Below are 18566 nucleotides of genomic sequence, written 5' to 3'. Positions count from 1 at the left end.
CCTTACTCACTACTAACATAAGATTTTTGACCCACCCACTTTCCCATTGTCATACCTGGTAAAATTAACAAGGGTTCCTTTACTTATCTAATACCCAGTGCATATGAAAATTAATCTGATTGTCAAAAAAGCAGTCAGGATTCAAATAAGGTCAACACATTTTATTTGGTTATGATGTCCCTTAATTCTCTTTTATTTTATAATATTTTTTCTTACCCCTTTCTTCCTCACACTTATAGATTTGTTGGCAAATCATTTATCCTTTAGAATGTAACGTACTTTGAATGTGGCTGATTGCTTTCTCATAATGTCACTTAAAAATTTTTTTTAATGTTTACTTATTTTTAAGAGAGAGAGAGAGAGAGAGAGTGCGTGAGTAGGGGAGGGGCAGAGAGACAGGGAATCATAGAATCTGAAGCAGGCTCCTGGCTCTGAGCTGTCAGCACAGAGCCGAACGTGGACTCGAACTCCAATTCACAAACCATGAGATCACGATCCGAGCCAAAGTCAGATGCTTAACCAGCTGAGCCACCCAGCCACCCCTCCCATAATGTCATTTAACTTTTTATCCATCCTCTGCATTTTCTAGAAAGCAATAGTTACATCCGGAGACTTGATTAGATTTGGTTCAATATATTTTATTCTTTTTAATTTTTTTTTTCAACGTTTATTTATTTTTCGGACAGAGAGAGACAGAGCATGAACGGGGGAGGGGCAGAGAGAGAGGGAGACACAGAATCGGAAACAGGCTCCAGGCTCTGAGCCATCAGCCCAGAGCCTGACGCGGGGCTCGAACTCCCGGACCGCGAGATCGTGACCTGGCTGAAGTCGGACGCTTAACCGACTGCGCCACCCAGGCGCCCCTGGTTCAATATATTTTAGGCAGGATTATTCCACAGTGATGCTGGGCCATTATCTGTACTAACATTAATTGTAGACTGCAGTTTAAAACTTCTTTGCAAGCTCTTAAATTATATTCCATAAGGATGTGCAGGCAAAAGATTATATTTTAAAGTCTCTTAAAGTGCTTTTTTTTTTCTGTGTGTGTATATGCTACCAGCTTGACATACAGTTAGGTTCATTAATTTCAGTTTGTTTTCGATTTTTTTTTTTTTTAGGTAAGCTCTAAGCCCAGTGTTGGTCTTCAACTCATGACCCCGAGATCAAGAGTTGTGTGTTCTGCACACTGAGCCAAACAGGTACCCCAGTTCATTTTTTATTTTAAAGGATTGTTCTTGAAGGACACCAGAATATGTCACCCCAAAATATGCCACATGGACATATTGGATAATTTGTACTAAAGGCATTTGAGAAAGAGCCGGTCCAAGAAAAACAGTCTGACCCTCCTATGTCCTCCTGAAAGCAGGAGATACATTTCTCATGTGAAAAGATGCCCTCCCTGTGCCAGGAGGAGAGAAGACATTCTTACTGCAGACAGGGGATTTGGGGCCAAGAGATGGGTACACACAAACCTTGTTCACCTAACTCTCATCTTCCTAATTAATACTTCACCATTTCCCACCCTTAGCTGAAACCCAGTTTTTCACACATTTCTGCTTATGTTGTCTAAAAGGTATAAAAATGTCCTGCTCTGGTCACGTCGAGGCTTCATTCCCTTGTGGAGGTTCCACTGTAAGTGTAAAGACTTAATAAAATTTTATACTTTTCTCTTGTTAATCTTTCAGGGTTATGTCAGTTTAACTCTTGGACCCAGCCAGAGACCCAAAGAGGATATTTGGGTCTTTAATATTCTTTTCATTTGATTCAATGTTTTTAAATTATTTAAAACAATATGGTTTTTAACAAAGATTCTTTAATCAAACTTTAGTCAGTGGCTCCTGGGTGGTTCATTTGGTTAAGCAGTTAAGCAAGCCTCTGACTTTGGCTCAGGTCACGATCTCACGGTTCCTGAGTTCGAGCCCTGCGTCGGACTCTGTGCTGATAGTGCAGAGCCTGGAGCCTGCTTCACACTCTGTGGCTCTCTCTCTCTCTTCTCCTCCCCTACGTGCGCTCGCTCGCTCGCTCTCTCTTAAAAATAAACAAATAAACATTAAAAAATTTTTAAATAAAAAAAAATTTTAGTCAGGCTCCTGAAACTTCTCCTCAGCCCATGTGTGCACTTCCTTATAAAATCTGGTATCAGCAAGAACCTTGCTAATTCAGCTTAACGAGAATCCACTCTCCTCCGTGGGTAGGATCCAAACCACTGTTTGTCTAATATATCATGCAATTTGTCCTTTCTAGGGTGAGTCATGCTGGGTAAACCATACACAAGGACTTGAGAGGTAGACTTAGGAGCAACCAAGCAGCCATATTGCTGTTTCCAAAGTCCATCTAAGTGGATTAAACATCCAGCTTTTTCCTATCCAGTTCTTTCTGAGACTGAAATTGTTACTCAGGCCTTGCAGATCTCTTTTATGACTTCCCTAGAGGTCGTCCTGAAGAAGTTCTCTCCCTTGAGGAGGATGAATAAGCCTGCCAAGGTCTAGAGCCTTGAAATGGGACCTAGGGGCATAGTCTCAAGGCTTGGAAATCGCTTGGTTTCTTGAATGTTGGAGACGAGTCTGCTAATTTCACACATGTATTAGCTATTTATCATGGTGGGGAATTCTCCTAAGGTGACTTAGCAGGAGTTTTGCTAAAACTGACTTCTACAAGGAAGAATCATTATTGAGGAAAAGGTTCATGGGGAGCCCTAGTAAAGTTTAGTCAGGCAAAGAATCTTGGTCAATATATACACACATACATACATACATACATGCATACCCTGTCTTCCTCAAAAGATAGCATGCTATAATGGAGTTCTGGACCCACCTTTTAGTACTAAAATCTATCTTGCTGAACACTTTCTGTGAGGACAGAGAGATCCTCTTTCTTCCTTTTTCACCTGCGGAAGACTCCATTGTGCAGAAGCACCGTTATCCCATTGGCTTTGGTGTGTCTCCTATAGAGCAGAGCATTGAGTTAGCTTGTACGATGGCACCAAATGGTTTATAATTTTGGAGTGTGGTTACCAGTTCTACACCACATACGTATGACATTTCTGTGAACGGCTGCCATAGAAAACGTTTCCTTCCACTTAAATTACGTCATAGTTGGAATAAGCAAGACGGAATGCTGGGAAAGCAGTAACCTTATCCGTTGCATGGTTTGCACACCATCCTGAACGCTGTTGCTGTGCAAGAAGGTGTCTTAGCACACGGCCAGGAATTTTCAGAGAAACCTGTCTCCAAAGTCCAGTGAGACTCCACTGAAGATGAGGCAAATACGCATTGTCTGGGAGTTGTCTCTGACGTCTTATTACTTTTTTACAGCTTAACTAAAAACAAGTTGATGCTAACGCAGACTGGGCCGATGCAAAAATGCTCCTCAGCCCGTGAACGGTGACCTCACTCGGGGCTCTTGGCAGTGACATCCCCCTGAGGGTTTCAAAGTGACCGTTAGTCACGTGACCGCCACAGGTTCAGAGGAAGGGCCTTGTGTGTGTTTCCACCATTCAAAATCTTCACACAGAGCCACCGAGTTTGTTCCCATTCTGTGTTGGGATACTGCCATTGTAACCCCAGCACGAGTAGAGAAGCAGGAAACGAGGAGCCAGGCCATCAGGACCTGGCAAAGCTCCACTTTCCTTTCTTCTTTTTTTTTAATTTTTAATGTTTTTTATTTATTTTTTGAGAGAGGGAGTAAGCAGGGGAGGGGTAGAGAGAGAAGGGGCAGAGGATCTGAAGCGGGCTCTGTGCTGACAGGCTGACATCAGTGAGCCGGACACGGGGCTCGAACCCACGAACCATAAGATCACGGCCTGAGCTGAAGTCAACTGCTTAACTGACTGAGCCACCCAGGCGCCCCCCCTCCCCCCCCCCCCCCGCCCACACCACAGCTGCACTTTTCTGAATCTACATCCTACCTGACATAATCATTCGGAACGTGAGATGGGATACAATTACATGATTTCTCTCATATCCCAGAAGCAACCACAGGAGGTTACAAGCTGTTACCTGCCACTCTCTATACGTACAGGCCACTCTTGTGCTTCCAGCCTTCTGAAGAAAGCCACCGACTTTCCTTTATGCCTTGCCTTCTTAATCACGTCTGAGCTAGAATCCTCCTGAATAATGAATTTATCAGACAATGAGTTTAGGGAAATAATGATAATACAGAATGTCGACTAATGAGCTATAAAAATGATTGTCCTTGGTTTCTACTCCAAGGACAAAGCAAGATTTTCTTCTAGTTTGTTTTCTGTCGTGATAGCCCTCTAGTGTTAGCCCCTATAAGCCAAATAATCACCACATGCCAGGGACTGTATTAGACAAGTCAATTTATGTGTTTTTTCCTTTTTATGTTTTTATTTTATTATTATTATTTGTGTGTGTGTGTGTGTGTGTGTGAGAGAGAGAGAGAGAGAGAGAGAGAGAGAGAATGCACATGAGCAGGGCAGAGAGAGGGAGGGAGAGAGAGAATCTTAAGCAGACTCCATGCTCAGCAAGGAGCCCAACACGGGGCTCGATCCCACAACCCTGGGATGCCACAAACCATGAGCTTCGAACCCACGAACCGTGAGATCATGACCTGAGCCGAAATCAAGAGTTTGACTCTGGGGGTGCCTGGGTGGCTCAGCTGGTTAAGCGTCTGACTCTTGGTGTCAGCTCCATCATGATCTCACGGTTTCACGGGTTCTAGCCCCACATCGGGCCCTGTGCATCGGGCTCTGTGCTGACGATGCAGAGCCTACTTGGGTTTCTCTCTCTCCCCCTCTCTCTCTCTCTGCCCCTCCCCCACTCGCGCTGTCTCTGTCTCTCTCAAAAATAAATAAATGTTAAAAAAAAAAAAAGAGTTTGACACTCGACCAACAGAGCCACCCAGGCACCCCTTTCTTTTTCATTCCATTCTAACAAAAACACGGTGAGGTAGATTCTCAGGTTTTTTGTTTGTTTCACAAACAAACTTATTCAGGTTACTTCACAAAATGAGACTGTGTTATAATGATCCTTTGAATGATGAAGGTGTCATCATTTTTCAAGGATTCTAATACGGTGTGGGAAAAGTGAGCTACATTTGGGATAACATATAACAACAAACTCAAAGTAATAGTGACCTAAACTCATTCAAGGCTTATATCTCTCAAGAAACAGTAAGTTTGGGGAGGTAAAATGTTGCTGACTTCCCTTGAGTGTCTCAAGAAGTTCAAGGCTTAGGGGTGCGTGGGTGGCTCAGTCAGTTAAGCATCCGACTTTGGCTCAGGTCATGATCTCACAGTTTGTGGGTTCGAGGCCCACACCGGGCTCTGTGCGGACAGCTCAGAGCCTGGAGCCTGCTTCGGATTCTGTGTCTCCCTCTCTCTCTGACCCTGCCCCCCTCATGCTCTGTCTCTCTCTCAAAAATAAATAAACATTAAAAAAAAAAAAAAGCTCAAGGCTGAGACCTCCAGGATTCTAGACTTTTTGTAACTTCTTCCCTGCACTTCTTGTTCCATTATAGTTCCAAAAAGCGGCTGAAGCTTCATTCATCTTGTTGACCTTCCAAGGCATACCTCTGAAGCACAGCCAGCTTTCCTTGAAGCCCCAGCCAATGTTTTCCACATAAATCTTAGTGGCCTTTCTCAGCTTCAGGGCAAGCTGGGAAATGTAGTGTTTTATCTGGATACACTGCTGTCCTAAATGAAATTGTGGCTCTGGTGATGAGAAAGAAGGAAGGAATGGATTTTGAGGAGGCAATTGTGGTCACTGCTGCTAAGTGAATAGGTGCTAATAGCACCTCATCAACAGATAATTTAACTGGAAAGTACCTAGGGCAAGGCATAATAGATGACGAGTAACAAAGAACATAAGCATGTATTGAGACCTTCCTGTTTATGTGCTTTACAGATACTGTCTGGTTGGAACCTGACGACAACACTGTGATACAGGTGATATCATTATCATTCGCCAGATAAGAAAACCAGGGTTTGGGGAATTTCTGAAACTTGCTGAAAGCCATTCAGCCAATTTGTGGGAGAGCAGTCAGAACTAGAATCCAGGTTCTCCTAAAGCCCAGATTTTGCAGTCAATATGTGCTGGTTTCCCCTCTTGCCCTGCATCAAATGACTAATCACAAAATCTAGAGTCTAGAGAGCAAAGACCCCTCCTGGAAAATGTGTGGTCAACACCTTTCTCAGGACTCTTGATCTGAAAGTGCAGTGTTACTTAATCAATCCGACTCTGCTTTTTCTCCCAGCGAATGGTTTTTCAATACCATGTCCATATTCTGTTTTGGCCACGAGTGCCCCGGTCTTAGCATTAATCACCTTTATGTGTACTGGCACCATAATGGTTTGGGGGAAGTTTTCCCAGGTAAGTTCCCAAGTGTGACATTTACTGCAATACTTTGGTAGCTGAAATCACAGGAAAGAAAATAAAATATTAAGTATGCTCTTTAAAGTGCCATAAATTTGTATTCATTGGCGAGAGCTCCTGAACTCTAACTGAAGCTATAAACTTGCAACTCTGTTGCTAACTGACTCTGGAGGATGCAAGAGAAGCTTTCATTTTCCCACCTAATATGCTTATAATTCAACAAAATTTCTTCTCACTTTGCTTCCTGGACCTCATAAAATTTAAATGGAAATATTAAATGGTTTAATAACTGGGCAACACCAAATAGCATGCTTGGCGTGACTTAGCATTTTAAAAATATGGAGTCTCATTATATTAAATGTGTCTCATTATTGTAATTATGCTGCTACAAATGTAGTGGATAACACATCACATCATTATTTAATTTTATGGAAAAGCTTTCTGAGTTATTTGTTGACAGAAAAAGTACCAGATTCTGATTCTATTTGCTTAAATTACAGCCCGTGCTAGGGTTTTGTGGGGTTTTTTTTTATTTCCTGTGCTAGGATTTTATATTTCATTTCAGTAGTTCATAAAATACGCTTATCTCTGGGATCCAGCTTGATAGTGCTTTATTTTAGCATAGGATCCCAGGAATTGCTTTGAAGATAGGACACTCATTTTCTAGGATGGCAATAAAATTGCCACTTTTTAACTCTCATTTTCTAGGATGGCAGTAAAATTGCCACTTTTTAAAATGCCTTAAAGAACATCTGTAGAGTATGATATTATGCAGTCATTAAAAATATGTTTTTGAGTAATATATAATGACATGGAAAAATGCTCATAGTGTAAGTAAAATGGTCAGGTCACATAATTGCAAGTACAAACTAATCTCGCACAATATTTTTAAAACATAGAAATTTGGGGGACACCTGGGTGGCTCAGTCGGTTAAGCTTCTCACTTTGGCTCAGGTCACGGTGTCATAGTTCATGAGTTCGAGCCCCACGTTGGGCTTTCTGCTGTCAGCACAGAGTCCTCCTCAGATCCTCTATCCTCCTCTGTCTCTGCCCCTCCCTGGCTCATTTTCTCTCTTTCTCAAAAATAAACAAACATTAAAAATAAATAAATAAATAAATAAATAAATAAATAAATAAAATATAGAAATTAAAAAAAAAATTACAAATAGAGGCACCTGGCTGTTTCAGTTGGTGGAGCATGCAACTCTCAATCTCTGGGTTGTGGGATCGTGCCTTCGAGCTCCATGCTGGGGGAAGAGATTATGTACAAAAATTAATTAATTAACTAATTAATTAAAGTATACAACTATGCCAAAATGTCATGGGTTTACTCTCTAAATGTTGGAGATTGGAGTGATTTTAATCATCCTGTTATGTTCTTTTCTATTTTCTGAAAATTCTGTGATAATCATTCTGATTCTTTAATTGAGAAATGTTAATTATTCTGGCAGTTACTTTGAATGGGTGGGTGGTGTGGAAGGTATTGTGGTGTGGCATCGACCACAAAGCAACGAAGTCTAAACAAAGCAGCTGATATCTCATTCCATGGACAGTTTCAGTCCAAGGATACCCAGCATCTTCAAAGACCGTAGTAAAATTAATGGCCTGGACCCCTTTCTAGCCTCTCCGGTAACTCCACCTGGACCTCTGCCTCTCCTGGCAAATCAGGTTGTCCTGGGCAGGACCTTCGTGTTCTGTTCTTTCTATCCACATTGCTGCTATGAAGTTGGCCCCTTGCTCCCCGCACTGTCTTTCTTCATGCTGGCTAGTTAGCTTGAGGTCTTCTCTGCCTGACCTGTCCACTGAAACATATTTTTTAAAAATAATCTCTATGCCCTATGTGGGGCTCAAACCCATGACCTCAAGGTCAAGAGTCACATGTTCCACTGACTAAGCTAGACAGGAATCCCTTTTTGAATGTCTTTTCAAAATTCAGTGTGAGACCAGGAGTTCTACTGTAATAGGCATATAGTTGCACTTTGGAAGATTTAAAAGTTCTTTTCCCCTGCTGGGTATTTATCCAAAGAAAATGAGAACATGAATTTGAAAAGATATAGGCACCCCTATGCCTATTGCAACATTATTTACAATAGTCAAGATATGAGAACAACCTAAGTTTCCATCGATAGATAGATGAAGAAGATGTGGAATACACACACACACACACACACACACACACACACACACACACTCTTGAATATTACTCAGCCATAAAAAAGAATGAGATCTTGCCATTTGCGACAACATGGATGGGCCTAGAGGATATTACGCGAAGTGAAATGAATCAGAGAAAGACAAACACCATTTGATTTCACGTACATGTGGAATCTAAAGAACAAAACAAATGAAGAAACTGAAATAGAAAGGCAGAAACAGACCTACCAATGGGGAGAACAAACTGGTGGTTGCCAAAGGGGAGGGAGGTGAGAAGATGGGCAAAATGGGATGAAGGGCTGTGGGAGGCACGGGCTTCCAGTTATGAAATGAATAAGTCACAGGGATGAAAGGAATACATCATGCAGAATACAGTCAATGGTATTTAATAGCATAATATGGCAGCACGTGGCAGCTAGACTTGGGGTGAGCACAGCATAATGCGTAGACTTGTTGAATCACTGTGTCCTTTGCCTGAAATTAATGTAACAGTATGTGTCAACTACACCGAAAGTAAAAAAACAAAAAAACGAAGCAAACAGTGAAAAACGTTCTGGAGATCTAGTTCCTGACAGTGTGAATACTGAACTACTGAATTGTATATCTAAAAATGGTTAAGATGGCAAATTTTATGTTATATGTTTTTTAACCACAATTTTATAAAAGAAAAACAACTTTTTAATTTTTTTTAAAAACAAATGCTCCAACAACCACAGAAAAAACCGAGTGCTCCTGAGCGCATCTTGCTGAGTCTATGAGGTTATTGAAACATATGCCACCCCCAAATATGCCACTTTGGTGTAAGGATTATTTTGAGTTGAAAGCAATTAAGAAAACAGCAGACGTCGAAGGGATTCTCTGTTCTCCCTCCTTCTGCTTAAAGACAGGACATAAATTCGCCTTTGTAAAGGTAACAAATTTCCCCTTTATAAAAGAGTCTCGAAAAATAAAATAAAATAAAATAAAAAATAAATAAAATAAAATAAAATAAAATAAAAGAGTCTCGGGGCGCCTGGGTGGCTCAGTCAGTTAAGCGTCTGACTTTGGCTCAGGTCACGATCTCACAGTTTGTGAGTTCAAGCCCCGCGTCAGGCTCTGTGCTGACAGCTGAGTGTGGAGCCTGCTTCAGATGCTGTGTCTCCCTTTCTCTCTGCCCCTCCCCTCCCCCCTTCATGCTCTGTCTCTCTCTCTCTCTCTCTCAAAAATAAACTTAAAAAAAAAAAAAAGTGTCTCCCTTCATGTACCAGGAAGAGCACTAATCCCATTCACAAGGGCTCTGCCTCATGACCCAATCACCTCTCGTAGGCCCCCCCTCTCCTATCACTTTCAGGGTGGAGAGTTAGGACTTAACATATGAATCTTGCCGTGGGGGGTGGACACAAACATTCAGACTATAGCACTTACTAAAACAACCCTTATCTACCATACATTTTTAGTCAGCTTCCCCAAATTTATCACCCCTAGAAGTCCGCCTCCCCCTCTTCCTTTGTCTATCACTTCTCCACAATGAAACACCCTTTGTTAAAATGTATGTAAGTTCCCAGGCCTAACTGCTTCTTTTTATGTCTTACTAACAATTTGACTGCATATCCATTGGTTGCTGTCTGATATAATAATATTTCATGCAAATAACTACCCAGTGACAAGGCTCGGGACATGCTACCCCAAAATATGGCACCTTGACATATTGAATATATTAAGCATGAAGGAATTTGCGAAAGAGCGTGTGCAGCAGGAAGAACCTTCTGACCTTCTCCTGAAGCAGGTCCTGAAACCCTTGTGGGAGAGGCGCCCTCCCTATACTTGAGGAAAGTGTATCCATCTTGACATCCATGACACCAGGAGGAATTTGAACAAAGGGGCCTTGCTGTTCCCCCAGTTTATACACTTTGCTCATACCCTTCTTTGTCCTACCACATTTTTTCGTGACTTTTCATTCTTCATCAAACCTGGCATAAAACACTCTTCAGGTCTTTATATCCTTATGAAGGTCCCATGACCTTAAAACTTATATTAAATAAATGTGTATGCTTTTCTCTTGTTAATCTGTCTTTTCTCACAGGAACCCCACTTAAATGGATAGGAGAAAAAGATACTTCTCTACATCAGCAATTAGTAATTGAATTTTAGTGAAACTGATACAATTTAGGTACAATTTAGGCAACTACTAAATCACATAATTGCTGTAATGCTTTTACTTCTTGAATCAGTCTTTAATTTTATTATTATTATTTTTTAAAGATTTTACTTTTAAGTAACCTGTACGCCCAATGTGGGGCTTGAACTCACAACCCTGAGATCAAGAGTCACATGCTCGGGGCGCCTGGGTGGCGCAGTCGGTTAAGCGTCCGACTTCAGCCAGGTCACGATCTCGCGGTCTGGGAGTTCGAGCCCCGCGTCGGGCTCTGGGCTGATGGCTCGGAGCCTGGAGCCTGTTTCCGATTCTGTGTCTCCCTCTCTCTCTGCACCTCCCCCATTCATGCTCTGTCTCTCTCTGTCCCAAAAATAAATAATAAAAAACGTTGAAAAAAGAAATTAAAAAAAAAAAAAAAAAGAGTCACATGCTCTACAGACTGAGGCAGCCGGGTGCCTCATTTTTCATTTTTTTGATTAATTAATTAATTGAGTAATTTTTAAAAATGTTTTTATTTATTTTTGAGACAGAGAGGGACAGAGCATGAGCAGGGGAGGGGCAGAGAGAGAGGGAGACACAGAATCCAAAGCAGGCTCCAGGCTCTGAGCGGTCAGCACAGAGCCTGACGCAGGGCTCGAACTCACAAACTGCGAGATCATGACCTGAGCTGAAGTCAGACACTCAACCGAATGAGCCACCCAGGTGCCCCAAGTAAGTAATTTTTATAGAGAGAGAATTAGGGGGAGAGGGGCAGAGTGAGAATCCTAAGCAGGCTTCTCACTCAGTGCAGAGCCCCACCTTGGGCTCGATCCCACGACCCACTCTGAGATCACAACTTGAGCTGAAATCAAGAGTTGGATGCTCAACTGACTGAGCCACCCAGGCGCGCCATCCCAGTCTTTCATTTTAAAACAACTTTTAAAAACGATTTTCAATTTTATGGGGCGCCTGGGTGGTTCAGTTGGTTAAGTGTCTGACTTCGGCCCAGGTCATGATCTCATGCCTTCTGAGTTCAAGCCCCCGTCGGGCTCTGTCCTGACAGCTCAGAGCCTGGAGCCTGCTTTGGATTCTGTGTCTCCCTCTCTCTCTGCCCCTCCCCCATTCATGTGCACTCTCGCTCCCTCTCAAAAAATAAACATTAATATATATGTGTGTGTGTGTGTAATGATTTTCTATTTTAACAGTTTTATCCAGGGGCGCCTGGGTGGTGCAGTCGGTTAGGCGTCCGACTTCAGCCAGGTCACGATCTTGCGGTCCGTGGGTTCGAGCCCCGCATCGGGCTCTGGGCTGATGGCTCAGAGCCTGGAGCCTGTTTCCGATTCTGTGTCCCCCTCTCTCTCTGCCCCTCCCCCGTTCATGCTCTGTCTCTCTCTGTCCCAAAAATGAATAAACGTTGAAAAAAAAATTAAAAAAAAAAAAGTTTTATCCAAATTCAGTTAAAAAAGAAAAAGTTTTGAACTAAAAATTTACATTTGCCGAATAAAATATACCACACCTTGCAGCTCTCCCTTTCTTTCACTGTTTCCCATTTTAAATATAACTAAAAGCTCCAAGTGGTGGCATGGAATGTAGAAATGGAAACGACTTAAATTCTGTTTCTTGATTTTTACCATGTGCTTTCGCTGTGTGTTTCAAATCTATAGTTTAAATGTAAGCGTACGTAGTATCACAGTGAGGAAACAGGAACTGTACCGATTTGGAACCATTACCAATTTAATCTCAAAAGAAAGCAGAACTGAGGCCACGCATGGCACTGGGGATGTCTCTATAATTGGGAGCTTTTCTAGTTTACTTCCATGTAAACTACATCGTCTATTAAAAAATAAGTAATGGGAGACAAAACATAAATACAGAGGGTTAAATACAGAGGGTTGCTGGCAGGGTGTTGGGTGGGGGGATGGGCTGAAGGGGCTAAGGGCATTAAGGAGGACACTTGTTGGGATGAGCACTGGGTATTATATGTAAGTGATGAATCACTAAATTCTATTCCTGAAAAAAAAAAGTTTATTAATTTAAAAATTAAAAAATAACAAAAATTAAAATAAGAACAAGTAATAAACTTTCATGTAAAACACCTTGTAGGGGTGCCTGGGTGGCTCAGTCGGTTGGGCGTCCGACTTCGGCTCAGGTCATGATCTCGCAGTCCCTGAGTTCGAGCCCCTCGTCGGGCTCTGTGCTGACCGCTCAGAGCCTGGAGCCTGTTTCGGTTTCTGTGTCTCCCTCTCTCTCTGACCCTCCCCCGTTCATGCTCTGTCTCTCTCTGTCTCAAAAATAAATAAGCGTTAAAAAAATTTTTTTAAACACCTTGTAAAATAAACTGTGTGTGTGTATATATATATGTACATAATATATTGGATATACTATATATATATGTAAAATTAAACTCATAGTTCTCAAAGCAATTCTTTAAACCTTAAACCAACAAAAGGATTTTTGAGAGGAGTGTTTCATCACTGACCTTGTTCAGCATTGCTGGCACGCGGTGATCACACAAAAAGCAGAAGGGCTTTAATCGGTTTCATTATTGTTTTTAAATTCCCTACGGACAGTGCCCTCCCTATTGCCTGCACCTGGGCAGTCCGTGCCCCATGTCCCTCCTTTGGCATATCGCTGATCCTAGTTAAGCAGGTTAAAGTTGGTTGTGTTAATTTAATCATATTTTATAATGCGTTCAGGTTTTACTAGGGAAATGCAGAGGATTCATTTTTATTTACAAAAACAAACAAACCTAAAATTCCTCATGTGGTTAAAAATGATTGCCTGATGACCTCTCTGTGTACTCCATTTCCCTAAATTGAAGAAATTCAACAGGAAAAGAATTAGAAAGGAGCACGGGTTGAAAGGGCAAATTCCTGGAGGGTCAGATGGATATTGTCCAGGAGTCGGGAGGGCAGGAGAAAGGGACGTAGCCGGAAAGCAGTGCCTTGCTGACGGTACCGGGAACCACCGCTACCCGGCCTCCTCCGACGGTGTCCTTTTGGGACGCAGACCCATTGTTATCCGGCTCTGTCCAGTTTTTCAAGAGGAGATGATCATCAGGACGGCGATGTGACATCTCCTGATTTTTAAATGATGGAAATTAATTCAAACGCTGGAAAACACTGTGCAGCAGGAACAAAACGTGTGTGCAGCTGCAGCAGGCCCCCGGGCTACCAATTTCCTAATGAAAAATGCAAATAGTGATTGAACCAGTTACAGAAGTCGAGAAAATATGCTTTATTCTGTGATCTTTTCCTTCCCCAAAATGTGACATTTTAGAAAAATACAGATGTACTGACATCATACCCATAATCAGCAGTTTAACGAGAAAAGTAGCATAATTAGAGTAGATGGTTGGGAGGGGCCTGAATTCCCAGAGCAGTCCTTTCTCTTGAATCAGGACCAAGCATGGTGTCACCCAGATGCCTGTTGACTAAGTGACATACAGCAGATTGATTTAACCACTGGCAAACCACATTTCTTTTTCCAGGGCAGTAAGTGAACAAGGTTATTTACTTCCCTTGGTTACAAAAAGAGGAAATACTTCTTCCAAGAATTAGAGTGGCTGCGACCAGTTCTCCCAGAGAAATTATTAACCCAGAGCCCTGAAGCCTTTGCCCACATGCCTCACTGCAGAGGCCTCACTGCAGCAGCTCGACGCGGGGACCTTCTGAGAGGGGGTCGCTCCACTCTGCAAAAGCTTCAGGCCCTTAGCATCTGAGATGTCTTGGTGAAGAGAACCAGTCTAAATCCTTCTATGTAGATCTCATTTGATTTGTCATTTGGCATATTAAAAGAGAAGGTTTATTCAAATAAGAGATAACAATACAAGCCTGTTCCCCACATTTCCGCAGGTAATTAGAGCTTTGTGTATTTTAATTAAAAAGATGTATAGCTAAATCCTCCAACAGACTTCCTGAGCATCCTCCAGGCTCAGTTCCTGCAGGGGCCATACGGAATTAAAAGCAAGAATTTGGAGAAGGGCTTTGTCCTTAATGGCCTTTCAGAATTCTCCGCTTTAAGTGGCATAAAAGCTGCCGGGTATGGTCAGGTTAGCCTGGCTCATCAATGTGACCTCTCAGAGCCACTGAGTCTGCTCCTGTGAGTCCATTTCAGAGTCTAGGAAAAGCTTTGCATGGTTCCAGCCTCACTGCTCAACCAATAAAGGCCCCCAAATTTAATCTCTGACCCTGAAGAAACAGGCCGAAGGAGGGCATGTAAACAAAGAGACAGTCGTCTCTCTCTATGACCAGAGGAGAAAAAATGAAAAGAAGTGAAGTTTTCCCATTTTTCACAAACCATCTTTTTTTTTTTTAAAGTTTATTTATCTTGAGAGAGAGAGAGAGAGAGAGAGCGCGCGCGCGCGCGCGCGAGCAGGGAGGAGGGGCAGAGAGAAAGGGAGAGAGGCAGAATCCCAAGCAGGATACAAATCCGGGGCTCGAATTCATGAACCTGAACCAAAACCAAGAGCTTAACCAACTGAGCCACCCAGGTGCCCCACAAATCAGCTTCTTTAATAAGAAAATGTCTGCTTGTATATTATCTCTTTTCCAATGTTCTAGGCTGAATTCTTTTTCTTTTTTTCTTTTAAATAAACAGTGACAGGGGCGCCTGGGTGGCGCCGTGGGGTAAGCGTCCGACTTCAGCCAGGTCACGATCTCGCGGTCCGTGAGTTCGAGCCTCGCGTCGGGCTCTGGGCTGATGGCTCAGAGCCTGGAGCCTGTTTCCGATTCTGTGTCTCCCTCTCTCTCTGCCCCTCCGCCGTTCATGCTCTGTCTCTCTCTGTCTCAAAAATAAATAAACGTTGGGAAAAAAAAAATTAAAAAAAAAATAAAAATAAACAGTGACAACAAAAAGTTTAGAAATTATCATTAACAAAATCAATGTGGCCTCACTGTATTTTCCCAAATATCTACTTCTGAAATTTCTATCATCAGAGTACTCAGGTGTTTGGGGCAAGTAACCTATTTTAACATCAAACAAGAAAGGAAAAGAATAACGATCTTGATCTTATCAAAAGAAGGGAGACCAAGTGGCTGACCCTAACGTTTTTTCTGGTGGGGTTGGGGTGTGGAGAGGGGATGGCCATATTAAAATTGCCTGACCCATTCTAACTATTAGAGCTTCACTAAATTAATACAAAGCTTTTCTTTTAAAATGTCATCTTTTCCAAAGAACAATTCTCTAACAGTGAAATTTCAAGCATCAGTGAAGAAAAGTTCTTTAAGAGAGGCATACCGTTCACCAAAAAATATGATAGAGGCACTTCATATCTTTTCTTCTGGGCCAAGGTGGCCCTACAGACCTGCTTACACACACATGCCCCTCTCAAAGGACCCCTTGAAATCCTACCCCCAACAGGCTTCAGAGAATTTGCAATGATTTAGAATGTGGTGACACTGTCCTGAAATCCTTTTTTTTTTTTTTTTTTTTTTTAACGTTTATTTATTTTTGAGACAGAGAGAGACAGAGCATGAACAGGGGAGGGTCAGAGAGAGGGAGACACAGAATCTGAAACAGGCTCCAGGCTCTGAGCTGTCATCACAGAGCCCGACACGGGGCTCGAACTCATGGACCGCGAAATCATGACCTGAGCTGAAGTCGGCCGCTTAACCGACTGAGCCACCCAGGCACCCCTTTTTTAAAAAAATTTTTTTAACGTTTATTTATTTTTGAGACAGAGAGAGAGCATGAACAGGGGAGGGTCTGAAATGCTTTTTTGTGGCAGAAGTTATTCTTGCCCCTTCCCCCCACTCACTCAATTCCAGAAACATCTCTTCTCATAGACAGATAGGCTAATGGTTAAGTCTCTTTAATTAAAAAATTTTTTTCTTTAATGTTCATTTATTTCTGAGAGAGAAAGAGAGAGAGCATGCTTGGGAGGGGTAGAGAGAGAGACAGAGAACCCAAAGCAGGTTTGGTGCTGTCTGCACAAAGCTTGCTGTGGGGCTCGAACTTATGAACCAGGAGATCATAAGCTGAGCTAAGGTCAGAGGCTCAACCAACTGAGCCATCCAGGTGCCCCCAATTGGTTAAGTCTCTTAAAAGCATGGTGTTTGGAGACTGAATGCTCAGGACAACTATGCAACATCCAGTAGAGGCTCTGTTAAGCCATCTCCATTGAAGTGACTCACCAGCTCAGCCAATACACCTAGTAGCCTGGCTGATGTCCACTGCATCTATTGCATGCGTGGGGTGGCAAGTAAGTTATCTCTAGTACACGTGAGCCCTTCAGCTTCAACTGCTTTTGAATAATGGATCAACTATAAGGCATCATGTTACGATGTCCAAGGGGAGCTCTCTCAAATGCACGGCAAACTATCGGGTTCATTAGCCGAGAGATTTTATTTACTGCTCCTGATTGTTTGGTAGCAATTTCAAAGCTAAGTAAGCATATGTTTCACTTCTGTCGTTTCAAAGCTAAGCAAGCATATGTTTCACTTCTGTCGTTTTCAGAGGTAACTAAAACATTGAAACAAAAATGGTTACACTGGGGCACTTGGCTTGGCTGGCTCAGTCAGTGGAGCATGTGACGCTTGACCTCAGTTGTGAGTTCGAGCCCCATGTTGGGCGTAGAGATTGCTTACAAATAAAATCTTGGGGGAAGAAATGCTTACGCTTTCCTGGATTTCAGTGCTTAAACTGTGCTTGGTACCTAGTAAGCGTTTGCTAACTGTCCTTTCTCTTATCTTCTCTATCGTTTGCTACTCCATGCTCCCTGCTCTATTGCCAAAAAATACAGTCAAAACTCTGTAAAATAACTAACTCTTCCCCAAATTCTCAAAATGTCTTTTGTGGATGAAATTGTACTTTGGTATGATTACAGAAGTTTACATATAACTATTTTTTAATGTTTTATTTTTATTTTTGAGACACATAGAGAGAGAAAATAAGAACGGGGGTGGGGCAGAGAGAGAAGGGGACAGAGGATAGGAAGCAGGCTCTGCTCTGACAGCAGAGAGCCTGAGGCGGGGCTTGAACCCATGAACTGCAAGATCATGACCTAGGCTGAAATTGGACGCTCAATTGACTGAGCCACGCAGGTGCCCCATACCTACAACTACTAACAAATGCTAATGTTGCTGATACAAAAGAGTAGGAACTGGTGACTAGATACGAATCTCCAGCAGAGAGCTCTACGACTACCTCCTCCAAAGACCATATTTATGCTCAGATAATACCGAAAAGAAATATGCAAAGATTATTAACAGTGGTTATTTTCTGTGGAATCAAGGGATCGGGCAAATGTTGGAGAGGGTATATCCTTATGGGGTTGAGGGATATATATATTTTGAAAAAGCATGTGCACACATCCCCTAGGGTTATTCTGATATGTTCCCTCCTCCCCCCGCCCCCCACCCCCCCCAAGCATTGCTGCTTTAGATTTTCTAGACTTGGTCATGAAAGGGAGGAAAAATAATTTTCCCTCTACCTTTCACTGTTCTTGGCTAAGGCTCCCCCCTGTTTAAAAAAAAAAAAAAAAAAGATTAACAGGAGGAGAAAAAAAACCCCACTATTTTAATTACATATATACGGGAGCCCCACTAGAATATGAGACTCGAAAGACCAGAAGACAGGATTACATACCATCCAGAGGTAAGGAAAGGGATTGGGGTCTGGTGCTAAAAGCCGGGGAAGGAAATTCACGGGAAGGTGAGAAGAGGAAATGTTTGGTAAACAAAGGTTGCCTTGCCAAGCAGACAGTCTCTCAGGTGAAAAAGTCATCTCTGGTAATAGCTCGCTTCCTGATACAGCCCCCCTTTCTAATGTAAATTTCCTTTATAAATATAGATTTCCCTTACAAAAGGGTAACTTCCATTCTGTTTTCAGAGCTTCTTCTGTGTCTGCAGTTATAATCTTTATGCCAAAGAGGCATGTTTTGAGATGGCATATTCTGCTATCCTTCAGTCAAATACAAAATTGCCTTCGTCTTTGGCAGCTCACCTAAGGCTGTTCAATTAGCT

At 42.3% G+C, this 18566-nt stretch overlaps 1 protein-coding gene across 2 annotated transcripts in view; it reads left to right on the top strand.

Moving 5' to 3' along the window:
* The first annotated feature begins 1180 nt into the window (after nucleotides 1-1180).
* CMKLR2 (chemerin chemokine-like receptor 2) overlaps nucleotides 1181-18566 on the top strand; it is a 68610-nt gene continuing 51224 nt past the window's right edge. For both annotated transcript variants that reach the window (XM_045480929.1, XM_045480928.1), the window contains exons 1-2: nucleotides 1181-1199; nucleotides 5868-5908. The gene's annotated coding sequence lies outside the window, so the exon portion shown is untranslated. The remainder of the gene's footprint in view (nucleotides 1200-5867; nucleotides 5909-18566) is intronic.

This window comes from Leopardus geoffroyi, chromosome C1 (assembly GCF_018350155.1).
Source record: "Leopardus geoffroyi isolate Oge1 chromosome C1, O.geoffroyi_Oge1_pat1.0, whole genome shotgun sequence".
NCBI classification, from domain to species: Eukaryota; Metazoa; Chordata; class Mammalia; order Carnivora; family Felidae; genus Leopardus; species Leopardus geoffroyi.
Note: the sequence above shows the minus strand (reverse complement) of the source record. Positions and strands in the feature narration are given on the sequence as shown.